Source organism: Giraffa tippelskirchi, chromosome 12, assembly GCF_054371585.1.
Source record: "Giraffa tippelskirchi isolate mGirTip1 chromosome 12, T2T-mGirTip1v1.2.pri, whole genome shotgun sequence".
Classification (NCBI taxonomy): domain Eukaryota; kingdom Metazoa; phylum Chordata; class Mammalia; order Artiodactyla; family Giraffidae; genus Giraffa; species Giraffa tippelskirchi.
The window spans coordinates 4,384,833-4,399,982 of NC_137286.1; the positions used below are offsets into that span (position 1 = coordinate 4,384,833).

General features: G+C 34.0%; 1 protein-coding gene, 9 non-coding genes and 2 pseudogenes across 11 annotated transcripts in view; all 12 read right to left on the bottom strand.

The window, feature by feature from the left end:
- Positions 1 to 15,150, bottom strand: part of LOC145529390 (uncharacterized) — an 89,526-nt gene that overhangs the window by 64,248 nt on the left and 10,128 nt on the right. Inside the window, exons 6-17 of one of the 2 annotated variants that reach the window (XR_014071181.1) lie at positions 14,470 to 14,553; positions 13,593 to 13,652; positions 12,622 to 12,685; positions 12,169 to 12,227; positions 11,185 to 11,268; positions 10,223 to 10,299; positions 7,788 to 7,859; positions 6,880 to 6,947; positions 5,853 to 5,936; positions 5,032 to 5,104; positions 4,043 to 4,132; positions 3,293 to 3,378 (exon numbers count right to left, since the gene is read on the bottom strand). The gene's annotated coding sequence lies outside the window, so the exon portion shown is untranslated. Of the gene's footprint in view, positions 1 to 1,484; positions 3,379 to 4,042; positions 4,133 to 5,031; positions 5,105 to 5,852; positions 5,937 to 6,879; positions 6,948 to 7,787; positions 7,860 to 10,222; positions 10,300 to 11,184; positions 11,269 to 12,156; positions 12,228 to 12,621; positions 12,686 to 13,592; positions 13,653 to 14,469; positions 14,554 to 15,150 lie in introns of those variants that run through there. The other variant, XR_014071158.1, reaches the window with a different exon arrangement.
- On the bottom strand, positions 76 to 147 carry LOC145530713 (small nucleolar RNA SNORD113/SNORD114 family). Its single transcript, XR_014072020.1, has one exon. It is a non-coding gene; the product is annotated as a small nucleolar RNA SNORD113/SNORD114 family (small nucleolar RNA).
- Positions 1,155 to 1,229, bottom strand: LOC145530716 (small nucleolar RNA SNORD113/SNORD114 family). The gene has a single exon (XR_014072022.1). It is a non-coding gene; the product is annotated as a small nucleolar RNA SNORD113/SNORD114 family (small nucleolar RNA).
- LOC145530695 (small nucleolar RNA SNORD113/SNORD114 family) lies at positions 1,968 to 2,039 on the bottom strand. The gene has a single exon (XR_014072004.1). It is a non-coding gene; the product is annotated as a small nucleolar RNA SNORD113/SNORD114 family (small nucleolar RNA).
- Positions 3,859 to 3,931, bottom strand: LOC145530692 (small nucleolar RNA SNORD113/SNORD114 family). Its single transcript, XR_014072001.1, has one exon. It is a non-coding gene; the product is annotated as a small nucleolar RNA SNORD113/SNORD114 family (small nucleolar RNA).
- LOC145530696 (small nucleolar RNA SNORD113/SNORD114 family) lies at positions 5,379 to 5,452 on the bottom strand. The gene has a single exon (XR_014072005.1). It is a non-coding gene; the product is annotated as a small nucleolar RNA SNORD113/SNORD114 family (small nucleolar RNA).
- On the bottom strand, positions 7,433 to 7,508 carry LOC145530717 (small nucleolar RNA SNORD113/SNORD114 family; annotated as a pseudogene).
- LOC145530710 (small nucleolar RNA SNORD113/SNORD114 family) lies at positions 9,800 to 9,873 on the bottom strand. The gene has a single exon (XR_014072017.1). It is a non-coding gene; the product is annotated as a small nucleolar RNA SNORD113/SNORD114 family (small nucleolar RNA).
- LOC145530689 (small nucleolar RNA SNORD113/SNORD114 family) lies at positions 10,767 to 10,844 on the bottom strand (annotated as a pseudogene).
- LOC145530690 (small nucleolar RNA SNORD113/SNORD114 family) lies at positions 11,953 to 12,027 on the bottom strand. Its single transcript, XR_014071999.1, has one exon. It is a non-coding gene; the product is annotated as a small nucleolar RNA SNORD113/SNORD114 family (small nucleolar RNA).
- LOC145530688 (small nucleolar RNA SNORD113/SNORD114 family) lies at positions 12,442 to 12,516 on the bottom strand. The gene has a single exon (XR_014071998.1). It is a non-coding gene; the product is annotated as a small nucleolar RNA SNORD113/SNORD114 family (small nucleolar RNA).
- Positions 14,115 to 14,187, bottom strand: LOC145530700 (small nucleolar RNA SNORD113/SNORD114 family). Its single transcript, XR_014072008.1, has one exon. It is a non-coding gene; the product is annotated as a small nucleolar RNA SNORD113/SNORD114 family (small nucleolar RNA).

Genomic DNA, 15,150 nt, shown 5'->3' on the forward strand with positions numbered 1-15,150 from the left:
CTTTTTCATAATTCAGAGATTTTGTTTAATAGAAACACAATTTCTTCACAAGAAAGAGACTATGTATGTTCTGGGACAGACCTCAGAGTCTGAGACATGTTTCCATAGTTCAGGACTCTTCCCATCACAATCATCATCATTGGTCCATGATTGAGTCTCTTTACTTAGCTCATTTCTATTTGATTATTGACTATGTCAATTATTCACTCACAATAATTTTATCATTAATAAAACTCAAGGAGATTCATGAGATCACTAACTGTAAACAGATCATTCTCACAGCAATGTACCTGTTTTCCAATTATATGCTGTTATTCATCTATGCATTAAAGTTCTGTATTTATTACTGAATGGCACTAGCCTTCTGTTTCTCTATATTGAACTTTCAAGTTGTATACTGAAGACACACAGAGAAGTATAAAAAATCATTGAAACCAAAGTAAGAAAGTTGATTTTACTCACACTGCTCTCTGTGCTTCGAACATAGAGATGCAATGATAAGACGCATCACCAAGAAAAAAATGCTTAATCAGTGAGAATGTGTTCCTTTTGACCAATATGAAGCAAAGCCAGGAGGACAAAAGGAAAAAAATTAATTGCCATTGACTCTACCTTTCATTTGGAGAAGGAAATGGCAACCCACTCCAGTGTTCTTGCCTGGAGAATCCCAGGGACAGCGGAACCTGGTGGGCTGCCGTCTGTGGGGACGCACAGAGTCTGACACGACTGAAGCGACTTAGCAGCAGCTACCTTTCATTTACCCAGTCATTTAGGAATTTATAACTGTTTCATAATATAGAGGTTGTTTTCTTTTGACAGAAGAACGATTTCCTACTTAAGATTAACTCAGAACAAAGAAATTGATTCCTAATGGTTTATCTGATACTTAGCAAAAGAGGTGACACCATTGAACCATCTATTTCATAACGGACATCAGTGTTGGCAACTTTTATAAATATTTCTTGCCTCACCATAGATGTTCATAATTAGACCACAATTTATCTTTTTTATGGTCTATTATTTATATAACTTTAATGATGCTCTCATTAATCTATCAATAATTTTAAAGTTCAATCTTTAAGAACTTGAAATTTATACATTCCTAACATCTGTCCATAGGATCAAATAAACGTGAAAATAGAGTATGTATTGTCTTGGTCCTCAAGCTTCCAGATATATCTTATTCATTGTTTATATCTCATCCTCCACCAATCCTTATTGTAGGTTCATTTAAGCTCAATTTTAGCTCATTACTTTATCTGTTTATATCAATTACATCATTACTTCATTGATAGCAGCAAAATAAATTCATGATTAACAACAGCAAAGAGCAGGGCACTTGAATATCTCTAACTTCTCTCTTATTGTTATCAAAATAGACTGTCTCTTTCACTAATGAATATCGATGTTACACAATATCAATTAACTAGTATAAAGTTTCAGGTCAAATTTATCAATGGGCCATTGTTTACCTTTTGATCGCATTTATTTTTTTAAAGATTTTTCTATGTGGACCATTTTTAGAGTCTTTATTAAATTTGTTACAATATTACTTTTTTTTATGTTTTGGTATTTTGGTCATGAGGCATGTGGGATCTCAGCTCCCCAACCAGGTATCAAACCTGCATCCCTGCCTTGGAAGGTGAACTTAACTCCTAACTACTAGACCACCAAGGAAGTCCTTGATTGAACTTATTACAAAGAAAACACTTCAACCAATTCCCCAAACCAGGATGGAAATCTTGGCCATTACTCCCGTGGGTCTCTGTCACATAGCAACATGAAAATGATAACTTTGATCACAATAAAGGCTTGAACTTTGATTCTGAAAAGTATTAAATAGAGAATGTGATAAAAATACTGAGACTTTCTTTTCATTGACTGACATATTTATTGATTGATTCTATTCATTGGTTCAATTATAATTAAGAATGAAAATGTAAGAGAAAAAAGACATTTCTTTTGCATTAGACCTCAAAGTTCCAGACATATATTTATCAGCCACAACTCATATACCACCAGTAGTTATCATCGTTTCAATGTCATACCTCTTTTAATTCATTATTTCTATATTATTTATTGCTCAATTCATAATTCAGTAATTTATAATTTTTAAATGGTATATTGGAAGCACCAAAAAGCTTAGAAATCTCATATATAGAACCACTTTCATGTCAATATTTCTTTAATTATTCTGTTTTCATTATATGAATTAATCATATAATGCTTCATATTAATCCCATATTTCATGCTGGGCTATTTGGATTTCATTGATTGTATTTCACAGTTCACAATAATAAAGTCAATACCTTTAAACAAAACATTGAAACTAAGACCAAAATTTCTCTAATACTCATATGGCCTTCACAGTCCTAAGACAGGAATACAACCAGAGATCCCATGACTGTGGAAGAATGCTTCTATAAGTTTAAGTGTATCCATTCTAAGGAGTACAGAGCAGAGAACATGGTAAAATGGAGACCTTATCGCTACTGATCCTTGTTTTCCTCCTTTCATTTACTCATTTAGGCATTTATTAATTTTTCATAGTGTAGCAATTTTTTCTCTTAACAAAAGAAACGCTTAAACTTGAAACTGACCCAGAACAATAATGTTGACCCTTACATATCAGTGTCTTTATGACCTTTTCAGTAAGAAGCCAAAATGCTTAGCTTAATGGGCATGAATGTTTTCAATTGTATTAATAATATTTCTTACCTCACCACATATGTTCCTAGTGGACAATGCTTCCCTTTCTTCTTTTTATGTGTTCTTTTACATTTTTAATGGTTTGCTTATTGATTATCACTAATATATCTAAATCTGTAAACCCCAAAATGGAGTATGATGTTTGTGCTTTCCTAACATCCATCTCTGGGGTCATTTAAAATCAAAGATTGGCTACATTTTGCTTTGTGAGGAATCAGGGTTACGTAGTATTCACCATAGACTCCCATGCTTCTAGTCATATGGTCCAGGAGGGGCTGTTTTCCCTACTAAAATCTACATTCGTTTATTAATTCATTATTATTTAGATGAGCATGAGTTATGCAAATAAATCATGAATAAGACCCTTGAATATCTCTGACATTCATCTAAACAATCATTTCCGCTGACACCCAACACTTTCATTAACTGATCTCAGTGCTTCATATATGGATTAGTTGTCATATTGCTTTGTATCAATAGCATTTGACATCAGATTTTTGGAATTTTTTATGATATTTAATTTTTAATAATATCTTTTAAAAATATGGCTTAATCCAAGACAAGTATATTGACTAGTACTCACATTGTTCTCCATTGTCCTAACATACAGATGCAACCACAGGGCTCCAGACCATGGAAGATGCTTAAGTCAGCTCAAGGGCATCCGTTCTGAGGAGTACATGGCAGAGCAAATGATAAAAAATTGAGAACCAATCTTCATTGATCTTTGCTTTTACACTTAATTTTTAATGATTTAGACAATCTTTAATTTAGAATACTCTAAATTATTTCATTTTCTCTTAAGAAAATGAAACTTAAAACTTGTCCCTAACAAGAAAATGAGCAGTGACCATGACTATCGTCTGTATTATTCTTACCCCAAAAGTTAACAGTCATGCATTGCTTGTTTCTCTTTGGACTTCTTTTCAAACTTATTAACAGTATTTCTTGCATGACCACACAGTTTTTCAATTGGATAAGGATATACTCATCCAGCTTTATTTACATATTTATAGATTATTCCATTTCTCCAATTATAACAATAAAGTGAAAATCCATGAATGAACACAGAAAAAACCAAGATCCCTGTATATTCCTGATTTCTATCTATAGGATCTTTACAGAGATAATGCATTGGTTTTCCTTCTCTTGGACCTCAGAGTTTCAGGCACACAATATTTATCATCTATGATTCAAACCACCAGTCATCATCATTGGTCCAGGATTGGCACAATTTCTCTTTGTTTATTAACTCATTAATTCACACTAATCATCCAGTAAATACTCTTAAGTAAATACTCAAACCAACACAAGAACTTTTAGTATTACTTACACTGGTCTCCATACTTCTAATGAATGTATAGAGGCAACCAAAGGGCTTGGGATCACGGAAGATGGTTAAATCACCTCAAGCGTATCCACTCTGTGGAGTACAGAGCATACTAGCTTATAAAAAGAGATTAGGATCTTATCTACATTGATCCTTCCTTTCCACATCACTTACTCCATTTTTTATGTATCTATTAATTTTTCATTACACATACACTTTTTTTCTATTAACAATGAGAACAAACTCAACCTTGGAACTGATCCAGAATATAACTGACTCTTAATTAGCCATGTCTACATGATCCTTAGCCAAAGAATTAACATACTTGATCCATTTATCTCTTAATGGGCTTCAGTGTTTTCAAAATTTATTAGTAATATATTTTGCCTCACCTCATGGTTGAATAATGCTTCATTTTCTCCTTCCTCCTTCTCTAATGATTCTATCTGTGATCCATTAATAATAAACCTAAATCTATAAACCTAAGAACATGACGTTTGTGTATTTCTGACAGTTGTCTATAAGATCCTTTCCAAATTAAAGTTTGAACACGCTATTTTGGGTGCTGGATCTCAGTATCTCAGATACTTCTTTTCATCATCTACAGCTCACAAGCCACACCAGTCATCATGGCTGTCACGTGGTCCATTTCTCCTGTTTGGGTCTTGTTTTCTTCATGGCTGTCTATATTTGTATTGATCAAATTATTAATAATTATTAAATTATTAATGTTTTTATAATAAGGAAAAAATAATTCATTACGAAAAAGCCAAGAGTAAGATTCTACAGTCTGTCTACACAATCATTTCCCACATGGACCATATCTCCTCTGTTATTCGATCTCAATGTTACATGCTATCAATTAATCAACATGTTTCATACGTATATATTATTGATAATAGATAACTTTTTAATTTAAGAATTTTTAATAATACCAAACACACCCTTCAATGAAGACTCAAACTAAGACAAGATTTTTGATCATGACCTACCTTGGTGTCTTTCCTGACAGGGACATGAGACTCTTCATCGTCGCAGAAGCTGAAGTCCACTCCGGTATGCGTTCTGAAGAGTCCCAAGCATAGAGGGGGGTAAAAAAAGATTGAGACACTCTGACCATCAATCCATACTTTCTACCATTCATATACATGGTAATTCAGGTATTTATTAATTTAGAGTAATATATATTATTTTTCTCTTAATCAGATATTAACTTTACTCTCCTATTGATTCTGTTACAAAACTATTTTTAAAATCTATGACCGCAAGTCGAAAAACAGATCCTTGCATATATGTGAGAAATGTCTAAAGCAACATTTTCTACCAGATTCTCTCTGTGTTGGACCTCAGGGCTCCTGACACGTAGTATTCACTACACACGACTCATATGCGCCAGTCATCATCATTGGTCCAGATTTTACCCTTACGCTTCATTTTTTGTTTAATGCAATCATTCACAAATAATAACAAAATTAATTCGTATAAATCACAAAGACCTAAGTAGTTTCTGGAAAATTCCTAACATGTCTCCTAACAGACTCAATGCTTAATATACCAGTTGATCAACACCATGCTTCATACCAACACCACCTCCATTGTCAGGCTATGGTTGGCCTTCCATCAGTATATTTCATAGGATTTTTTTTTTTTGGCTGCATAGCATGTGGGATCATAGTTCCCTGAAAAGGGATTGAACCCACGTCCCTTGCAGCAGAAGCATGGAATTTCAATCACTGGACTTCCAGGGAAGTTCAAAGTCTTCAAACAGTGAATACCATTAGCTACCTCAACAAGAAATTTAACTATTACTTACACTAGTTTCCATACATAGATGCAGCCATACAGTTTTTGATCACAGGAATCATGGTGGAAACTCGAACAGCATTGAGAACCCACCCTGAGGAGTACAGAGCACAGAGATGATAAAATAATTCAGGCCTTATGCCCACTGATCACTGCTTCCACATTTCATTTCCTTAGTCATTTCAATATATACTAATTGATGTTAATAATTCTGTCTCTTGTCCTAAAAAAAGAATAACTCTGAACTCACTGCTGACACAGAGCATTAACAGTGACTATATCTTATCTCTGCCTATGCATGAGACAGTTAGCTAAAGAGGTAATACCCTTGATCCAATTATTTCTTAAAAAATACTCACACTTCCAAATTAAATTAATAGTATTTGTTATCTCATCTCCCATAATTGAACAACACTTTACCCTCTTCATCTTTATTTACTCAAGTAATTGAATAGATTTGTCATTGATTTTTTTTTTTTTATAATAATAATGCCATCAAAATTCATGAACCACTAAAGTCCAAGCACTTTGTCCAGGACTAAGTTCTAGGACTAGCATTCCCAGCCTGCCTCGGGATCACATCCGCCAGGCAATAGACTAGACCCCGTTCTGCGTAGTACAGCTCAGTGCCAGATACAGGTTATCCATCTCCCCTGATTCACACCCTACTAGCTGTCCTTTGTTGGTCCACGATTGGCCCTCTTTCTCCTCATTCATTTGCATACTTGTTGATTTTTAATTTTTAATTGACGAATATTAACAAAAAATTTACACGAAGGACAAAACCTCAAGAACAAGAGCCTCAATAATTTGTATGTACAAATTATTGTACATACAATAATTTCCCTCAGCAATTCTCTCTTCCATTAATCAGTCTAGGTTTGCACCTACTCATTGAGGACCATGTGTGACATATGAATTCCATAATGGGCCACAGCTAACTTCTTAGATTATACTTAATGCATGTTTTTAACAAAACAGTGAATATTTTTAAACAAGACACCCCCACCAGGATAAGAGCTTGGCCTATTACTCACATTGGTCTCTTTGCTCCTAATGCAGAATTCACTGCCATGGCAGAAGGCTTATATTAGTTCAGTTCATTCTGAGTATAAGCAATGCAGATAAGAAAATCTTGAGACATTCATCCCACTAATACATGCTTTTCTCATGGCATTTTCTCAGTCATTTATGTATTTATTATTTTATAGTGACTTATTTCTTTTTTTCTAAAGTAAACAAACTACTTGAACTCAGACTCAGACTCAAAGCAAGAACAGACTAATGTGTTTCCCTACCTCTATCATTCCTCCCCAAACTGTAACCTCCTGATCCATTTATTGCTTAATGAGAACCTCCTTAATGAGGGTCTAAGCTATATTAACAGTGATTCATGCCTCACCACATATTTTCATACTCGGATATGCTTCACCCTTTTCATTTTATACACTGACATATTTGTTTATTCTTCCATTTAATTATTTAAGATAATAAAATAAAAATTCATGAAGCAACAAAGACTGAGAATACAATCCTTGAACACTACTGAAGTCTATCCCTTTCCACAGATGTAAACATAATTTTTTTGTCATGGACCTCAGTAGTTTATAGATGTTTTGATCATAAAAAATATTTCAAAATGCATTCCATTCCCATCATTGGTCCATGGTAGGCCTTTTTTTCATAATATGATCACAATGTGTATGTCTGACTCTTTGTGACCCTATGGACTGTAGCCCACCAGGCTCCTCTGCCCATGGGATTCTCCAGGCAAGAATACTGGAGTGGGCTGCCATGCCCTCTTCCCGGGGATCTTCCTTACCCAGGGATCGAACCCCTGTCTCCTGCGTCTCCTGTATAGCAAAGAGATTCTTGGCCACTGAGCCACCGAGGAAGCCCATGAACCCAATATCAGAACTAAACTATTGACTAGTATTGTACTTACATCTCCAATGTGCTCTTCCTCATGATGAAAATAGCTTACATTGCTATGAACTAAGGAATGTTTAGGGAAAACCTAAAACAAAAATTTAAAGAGCTATAAAAATGAATGACAGGGACTCAAACTGTTTTTAAAATCATCCCAAGTGATCAAATTAAACATAATCAAATTAATCATAAATTTTCATTTCTCATCATTCATACAGATCTCTCCTTGTTCGATTTTGTTCATCTATATAGTCATATACTCATTTCTTAAAAATACTGGCAGTCTAGAGATCTTGGTCTTTTCAGTCCAGGTGACCCATATAGTGGTCTATAAAGATGACGTTAAAAGAATGAGACATTTTTTTCCATGTGCATGCATGCTCAGTCATATCTGACTCTTTGCAACCCCACTAACAGTAGCCTGCCAGGCACCCCGGTCCATGGGATTTTCCAGGCAAGAATACTGGAGTGGGTTGCCATTTCCTACTCCAGGAGATCTTCCCAAGCCAGGGATTGAACCCACATCTCCTGTGTCTCTTGTAGGTGGATTCTTTACCACCTGAGCCAACTGGAGAGCCCCCTTTCTCCATTAGATATTTAGATATTTATTAATTACTGTATTTGTTATTTCTTGAAAAATATGCAACCTGAAACTCAGCACTGACACACAGCAAGACCACTAACTATTATGACATATATTTGACTTTATCAGTGATGCTCTAGAAACATTGCTTCCTAATAGGCAGCATTAGCAGAACTTGGGAACATATTAGGAAGGCAGATTAGTGGAACCCACACTAATTGTATTGAGTCAGAAATGGTGAGACTGGGACCAGCAATCTGTCATCTAACAAGCCCTTTGGGTAATTCTGATTCTCACTCAAGTGTGAAAACACTGCTGTACATTAACCGAACCAAAGAGGTAACACCCTTGATCTACTGGTTTCTTAATGTAATGGTGCACTTCAGGACTATATGAACCAAAATTTCTATCAGTCCATCTACCTATTGATTCTTTAATTTATTCCCATAGACTACTGTAACAAGTCCCCAGGATCTATCTAAACCCCAGAATTAGATTCTTGAAAATTACAGAAATCTAACTAAAGACTTATTCCCACAGATAATAATATCAAATCTCCTTTTGAAATGAACTTCAATGATGCAGAAACGAATTAATCACAGGACACATTCAGAAAGCATTCCATTCACATCATGGGTTGCTGCTTGACTCTTTCTCATTTAACTTCTACATTCTTTAAAGATGTAAAAAAGAATCACCATGGACTCATGATCCACTCCACATTCAAACACTATAAATGTCTTACATTTTCCTGCAGGTTGCTTCGCTAAATTAATAGCTTAGATCTTTTCGACAGAGGAATGTTTATAAACTGTGGTACAAACCTAATCTGGAATAGTAAGTAGCTGTGAAAGAGAATGTAAAAGCCTCAAACTTTTAGAAAATTATATTGAATTCGGTGACTTCATAAAACTTGCCACACTGCATATCTTCAGCATATATCCATATTTGGTCTTCTTTGACTTTATTTGTTGGTAGCTATTTATTAGTAATTTTAATTTTCATCTGTCCATTCTTTAATTCATGAAGTAATTTGACAAACTATTCATGTTTTTAAATAAAATGAAAAATGTCAATAGTGTGGGTGCATGTCAAGTTGCTTCATTTGTGTCCAAGTCTTTGCAGCTCTTTGTAACCCTATGGATCATCCCCTGCCAGACTACTCTGTCCATGGGATTCTCCAGGCAAGAGTACTCGAGTGCATTGCCATGCCCTCCTCCAGCTGATCTTCCTGAGCAAGGGATGGAAATGGTGTCTCTTATGTCTCCCGTATTGGCAGATGAGTTGGGCATTCCTCTTTATCTATTTACTTCTATTTTATTCTACCATCAGTCCATTAGTAATAATAAATCTTAATCTAGGATATAAAAATAAGAATGTGATTCTTGATATATTTCTAACATCCATCTACCAGATCATTTCCAAAAGATTCAACTAATCATCTTTTGGGTTGGGAGTTACAGACACATAGTATTCATTGTCTATAATTCATTTGCCACCAGTTGACATCATGGATCTATGTTTGAGTCTCTTTTCCTTCATTCATTTTTACTTCTGTATTAACTAAATTAAATTAATTCATTGATAATGATATAATGAATACATGATTCCACAATCCCAGAACAAGATATTTGTATATCCTAAACATAATATATAGAATTCTATCTCATGTAGACTTTATCACTTTGATCAATGAACTTCAATTTTTGTTAATCAACATAATATTTCATTATCAATTAATTGATATAATATTTCAAATGATTTTTATATTTGGACATAGTCCATTTTCATTATATTTATTATTTTTTATTATTACTGTGAAATCCTTAAACAAATAAACAAAGACAAAAACTTGAACCTTTACTCACCTTTGTCGCCCTCCTGACAGAGGCAAGACGATGATCTTAATCAGAGCAGAAGCTGAAATCAGCTTGTAGGATCCATTCTGGGTAGTGCCAAGCAGAGAAGATGATAAAAAAAGGAGACATTCTCTCCATGTATTCACTTTTTCCACCAAAGAGTCATTTAGGTATTTACTGATTAATGGTAATATTTCTTTATTTTTCACTTAACACATGAAGCATCAGAGTTGTACCTGACTCAGAGTAGAAACTATTACTTATCATTGTCTGCATCATCCTTGGTTAAAGATATAATACACTTGATCCATCTAATATCGACTTCAATTTATATTAATATTCTTTTCGTGGCTATACATTCTAAGAATGAACAGTATTCAGCCTCTTCATCTTTACTTAAACATTTGTTTATTTATTGCACCATTTATTCTATTAGAGTAAGATTTTGTAAAAATTCATGGACAGAAAGACCAAGAACAGTATCTTTGTACCGAAAATATTCCTGACATCTGTCAATAGAATCAATAGAGGGACTGGGCTAGATTTCTTCGTGTTGGACCTCAGAGTTTCAGACACATGAGTATTCATCGTACATGTGACTCATACGCCACTAGTCTTCATCATTGGTCCAAGTATGGAACTCTTTCTTCATTCTCATATATATTTACTGATCAATCCATCAATTCACTAATAATAGTAAAATAAATATCTGTGAATCACAAATACTCAAGGAAAAGATCCTTAATATCTCTAATATCTATCTATACAGTCATTTGCCACATGAAATATACATATTTCATTGATCATCTTCATTGATACCAACACCAATGAAGCAACTTAACATCTCATGTCACTTCTGTATTCATCTATAAACTGTGGCTACTCTTCTTTGAATACATTTAATGCTATTTTTATTATCACAGTGAATAAACAAACACCCAAACCAACAGAAGAATTTGACAATTACTTACATGACGCACATGTATTTATACACAGGAAAACCAGCAGAGATCCTGATCACAGCCAAATGCTTAATCAATTCAGGTGCATCCATTCTGAGGAATACAAATCAGAGAAGGTGATAACAAAATTGAAGGACATTACACTAATTTTAATTTTCACATAGTTGCTTAGGAATATAGTACATTGGGATCATATTTATTAATTTATTCTTAACAAACAAAACAAGGTCAAGCTTGACACAGAATAGGAATAAGAACAATTACTGTTATTTACTGTCTGCATCATTCTCAGCCACAGAGTTCAAGGACATGAACTTAATGAACTTCAGTATTATCAATCAATATTAAGAGGTTTTATTGACTCACCACATATATTAAGAGTGAAAATACTTCAGCATCTTCATTGTAACTTATTTACACTTCTACATTGATTTTTTTCTTTGGGCTATTTTTCATAGTAAGATAAAAAATTGATAAACACAAGCCAAGAAAACTATTCTTTTGTTTTCCTAATATTTGTCTGTAATAGTATGCCAAATAGAAGCAACAGATTATATTTCGTTTTTATTGGACCTCGGGCTTCCCTTGTGGCTCAGCTGGTGAAGAATCTGCCTGCAATGCGGGAGACCTGGGATCAGTCCCTGGATTGTGAAGATCCTGTAGAGAAGGGAAAGGCTACCCACGCCAGTATTCTGGCCTAGAGAATATCATGGACTGTACAGTCCATGGGGTCGCAAAGAGTTGGACACAACCGAGTGACTTTCATTTTCACTGTTTTTGGACCTCAGCGTTTCAGGCACATCGTATTCACCATCCATGACTCATAAGCCATCGGGCATCATCACTGGTCCATGTATGGGCCTCTATTTCCTCATTCTTATCGACATCAGTGCATTGACTGGTTCATTAATTGACCAATATTAATTTATAATACAGTGAATACATGAGAAAAAAGTTCTCAAAGACATAAATTTTACTTACTGTATTACTCACATCAGTCTGTAGAGCCCAAGACCGTGGAAGATACTTAAACCCACTGGTGTGCGTCCATTCTGAGGAGTACAGAGCAGAGAAGATGAAAAAAAATTGAGACTTTCTCTGAAATGGTTTATTTTCTTCATTTTGTTTACTCAGTTATGAGAGTATTATTTTTCATAATTTATACTTATATATAAGCTTACGTATAAAGATAATAATGTGATCCTTAGAAACATGACTCTAACATCTTTCCATAAGATCCCTTCGAATAGAGGCAACAGACTTTGACTGGACCTCAGCGTTTCAGACACAAAGTGGTCATTGTCCATGACTCATACTCCACCAACGGTCATCATTGGTCCAGATCTGAGCCCGTTTCTTCATTCTCATGGACATTTTCCATGATTGGTGGTTTGAATTATATTTTACAAAAACTCATTAAATACAAGAACTTGAACCTTTACTCACATTCTTCTCTAGGCTCTCAACACACAAAGGAAACCATGGATATATCCACTTGAGTGCATTGATTCTGGGAGGCACAAGGAAAAGTAAATAATGAAAAATCTAAATCTTTCTTTTCTCCCTCAGTCTTTGTTTTCATCATTCATTTTTGCATTTACTCAGGTAACTATTAACTCTTCTAAACATATGTACATATGATCCATATATAAATTTACAATATACAAAGTTGACATTCTCTACTTGAGACAGACCCAGGCTTATCAAACTGGGTCCTACTTATCAATGTCATTGTCTGTGCGATCCTTAGAAAAGGGGGTAACATCACTGGTGCATTTATTTCTCAACATGCATCAGTTTTCTCGGTTTATATTATTTCTTGCCTCACCACATACATTCGTGGGTGGACAAGGCATCAGTATCACCATTATTTATTTGCATTTCATTTATTAGTTCTGTCATTGATTCATTTATATTAATAATATAGAAATCTATGAATTCAAAATTACAAGAATATTCTTGTATATTCCTAACATCAATCCATAGGCTCACTGATGAGAAAGGAAACAGATTAGATTTTTGTGTGTCGGACTCCAGACTTCCAGACATGTGGCATGTAACTCTTATGTCACATTGACCTGAAGTTAGGCTTCTTTCTCTCATTCTCCTCTATATTTCTGTATACATTAACTGATCAGTATACTAATTAAAATTAAATAAATATACATGAATCACAGAAACACAAGGACAAGAACCTTCAGTATCATTCTTCTTTAGAATCATTGCATAATTCAATATAGCTCTTCCATTAGTCACTATTGTAAAAACAGATTAAACAACATCCTGTTTCATACATTTCCAATTTAATTGCTGGACCGTAGTTGGTCTCTTTTCTTATACTTAATACATTTTAAATTATTGCAGGGAAACCCTCAACACATCACCCAAACCAAGCAGAAACTTTGATTACTACTCACAGTGGGGTTAACGCTCCTACAGTGATGCCACCATGAGCTTCTGAGTTCAGCGTTCTCTTTCTGAGAAGTACAAAGCAAAACATATAACAAAATCAAGACATTAAATCCATTATTTTGTGCACTCTGCCTTACATTTAGTCTACCAATTACTAATATACTAATTGGGACAATACTTACAAATTTCCTTTTTAAAAAATGAGTAATATTGAACTGGCTATGGACCCAGAATAAGAACATCTCTATTACCATGAGCCAAAGAAGTAAGGCACTAAAACCACTTATTTTTCTTAATGGAATTCAGTATTCTCAATACATTTTAGTAGATTTTATTGCCTTACCACATATCTTCTTGCTATTAATCTTCACTTTTTAATATTTATACATTGATTCTTAATTAATTGATCCACTTATAAGAAGAATCAAAATCCATGAAAATAATCTAAGGAAACAGTCCATTTAGATTCCTAAAATCAGCCTATAGGATCATTTCAAAAAGAGGCAATAGACTGTCTGTCTTCTTAGCAGGACCTCAGGTTCCAGAATGAAGTTGTCATCGTCCGTGACTCATACTCCACCAACGGTCATCATCGATCCACATTTCAGCCTCTTTTTGTTCACTCTCCTGTATGTTAATTCCTTATTCATAAATAATAGTTATTAGAACCCTACAATTCATACAAAACCAAAGAATAAGAAACTTGAATATTTTACATCTGTCCTTAGAATCATTTATCACATGATCTGTTTCATTAATTATTCTTACTCTACTCTAAATTTTAATTTTAAAAAATGCTTGGGAATAATCTCATATTTATCATTGGCAATAAATATACTTTTTAAAAACCTATCAAATGAAGACATGAACTTTATTACTCACATGGGCCTCTATACACCAAAGACAAGGAGGCAACCAGAGAGCATGTCCGTGAAAGAACTTTTCAATCAGCTCAATGGGTCCATTCTGAGAGATACAAAGCAGAGTAGATGATTCTATAAAAATGAGACCTTGTCTGAACTGATTTTCCTCTTCATATTTTATTTATCTAAACCACTTTGGTAGTCATTAATTTTTCTTTTTTTTAATCTTTTTTCCTTTTTTATTTATTTATTTTAATTGGAGGCTAATTACTTTACAATATTGTATTGGTTTTGCCATACATTGATGAATCTAATTTTTCACACTTTAATTTTTTCTTAACAAAAGGAATAACCTCAAATTTAAGATTGACATAGAAAATAAAACTGACTCTAATTATCAGAAAATAAAACTGACTCTTCGTGATCCTGATCCATTAATACCTAAGAGGCACCAGTGTTTTCAATTTCTATTAATAATAATTCTTGCCCCAACATATATCTTCACAGTTAGACAACGTCTCACTCTCTTTTTATTTATCTATTCCTTTATTACTTCTTTAATGGTCCTTCATCTATTTATTTATACTTCTTTAATAGTTACATTATTGATCCATTAGCAAAGAACCCATGGTAAGAATACGATCTCTGTATATTTCTAGTATCTGTCTGTACAAGATCATTTCCAACAAAGGGACTTGAT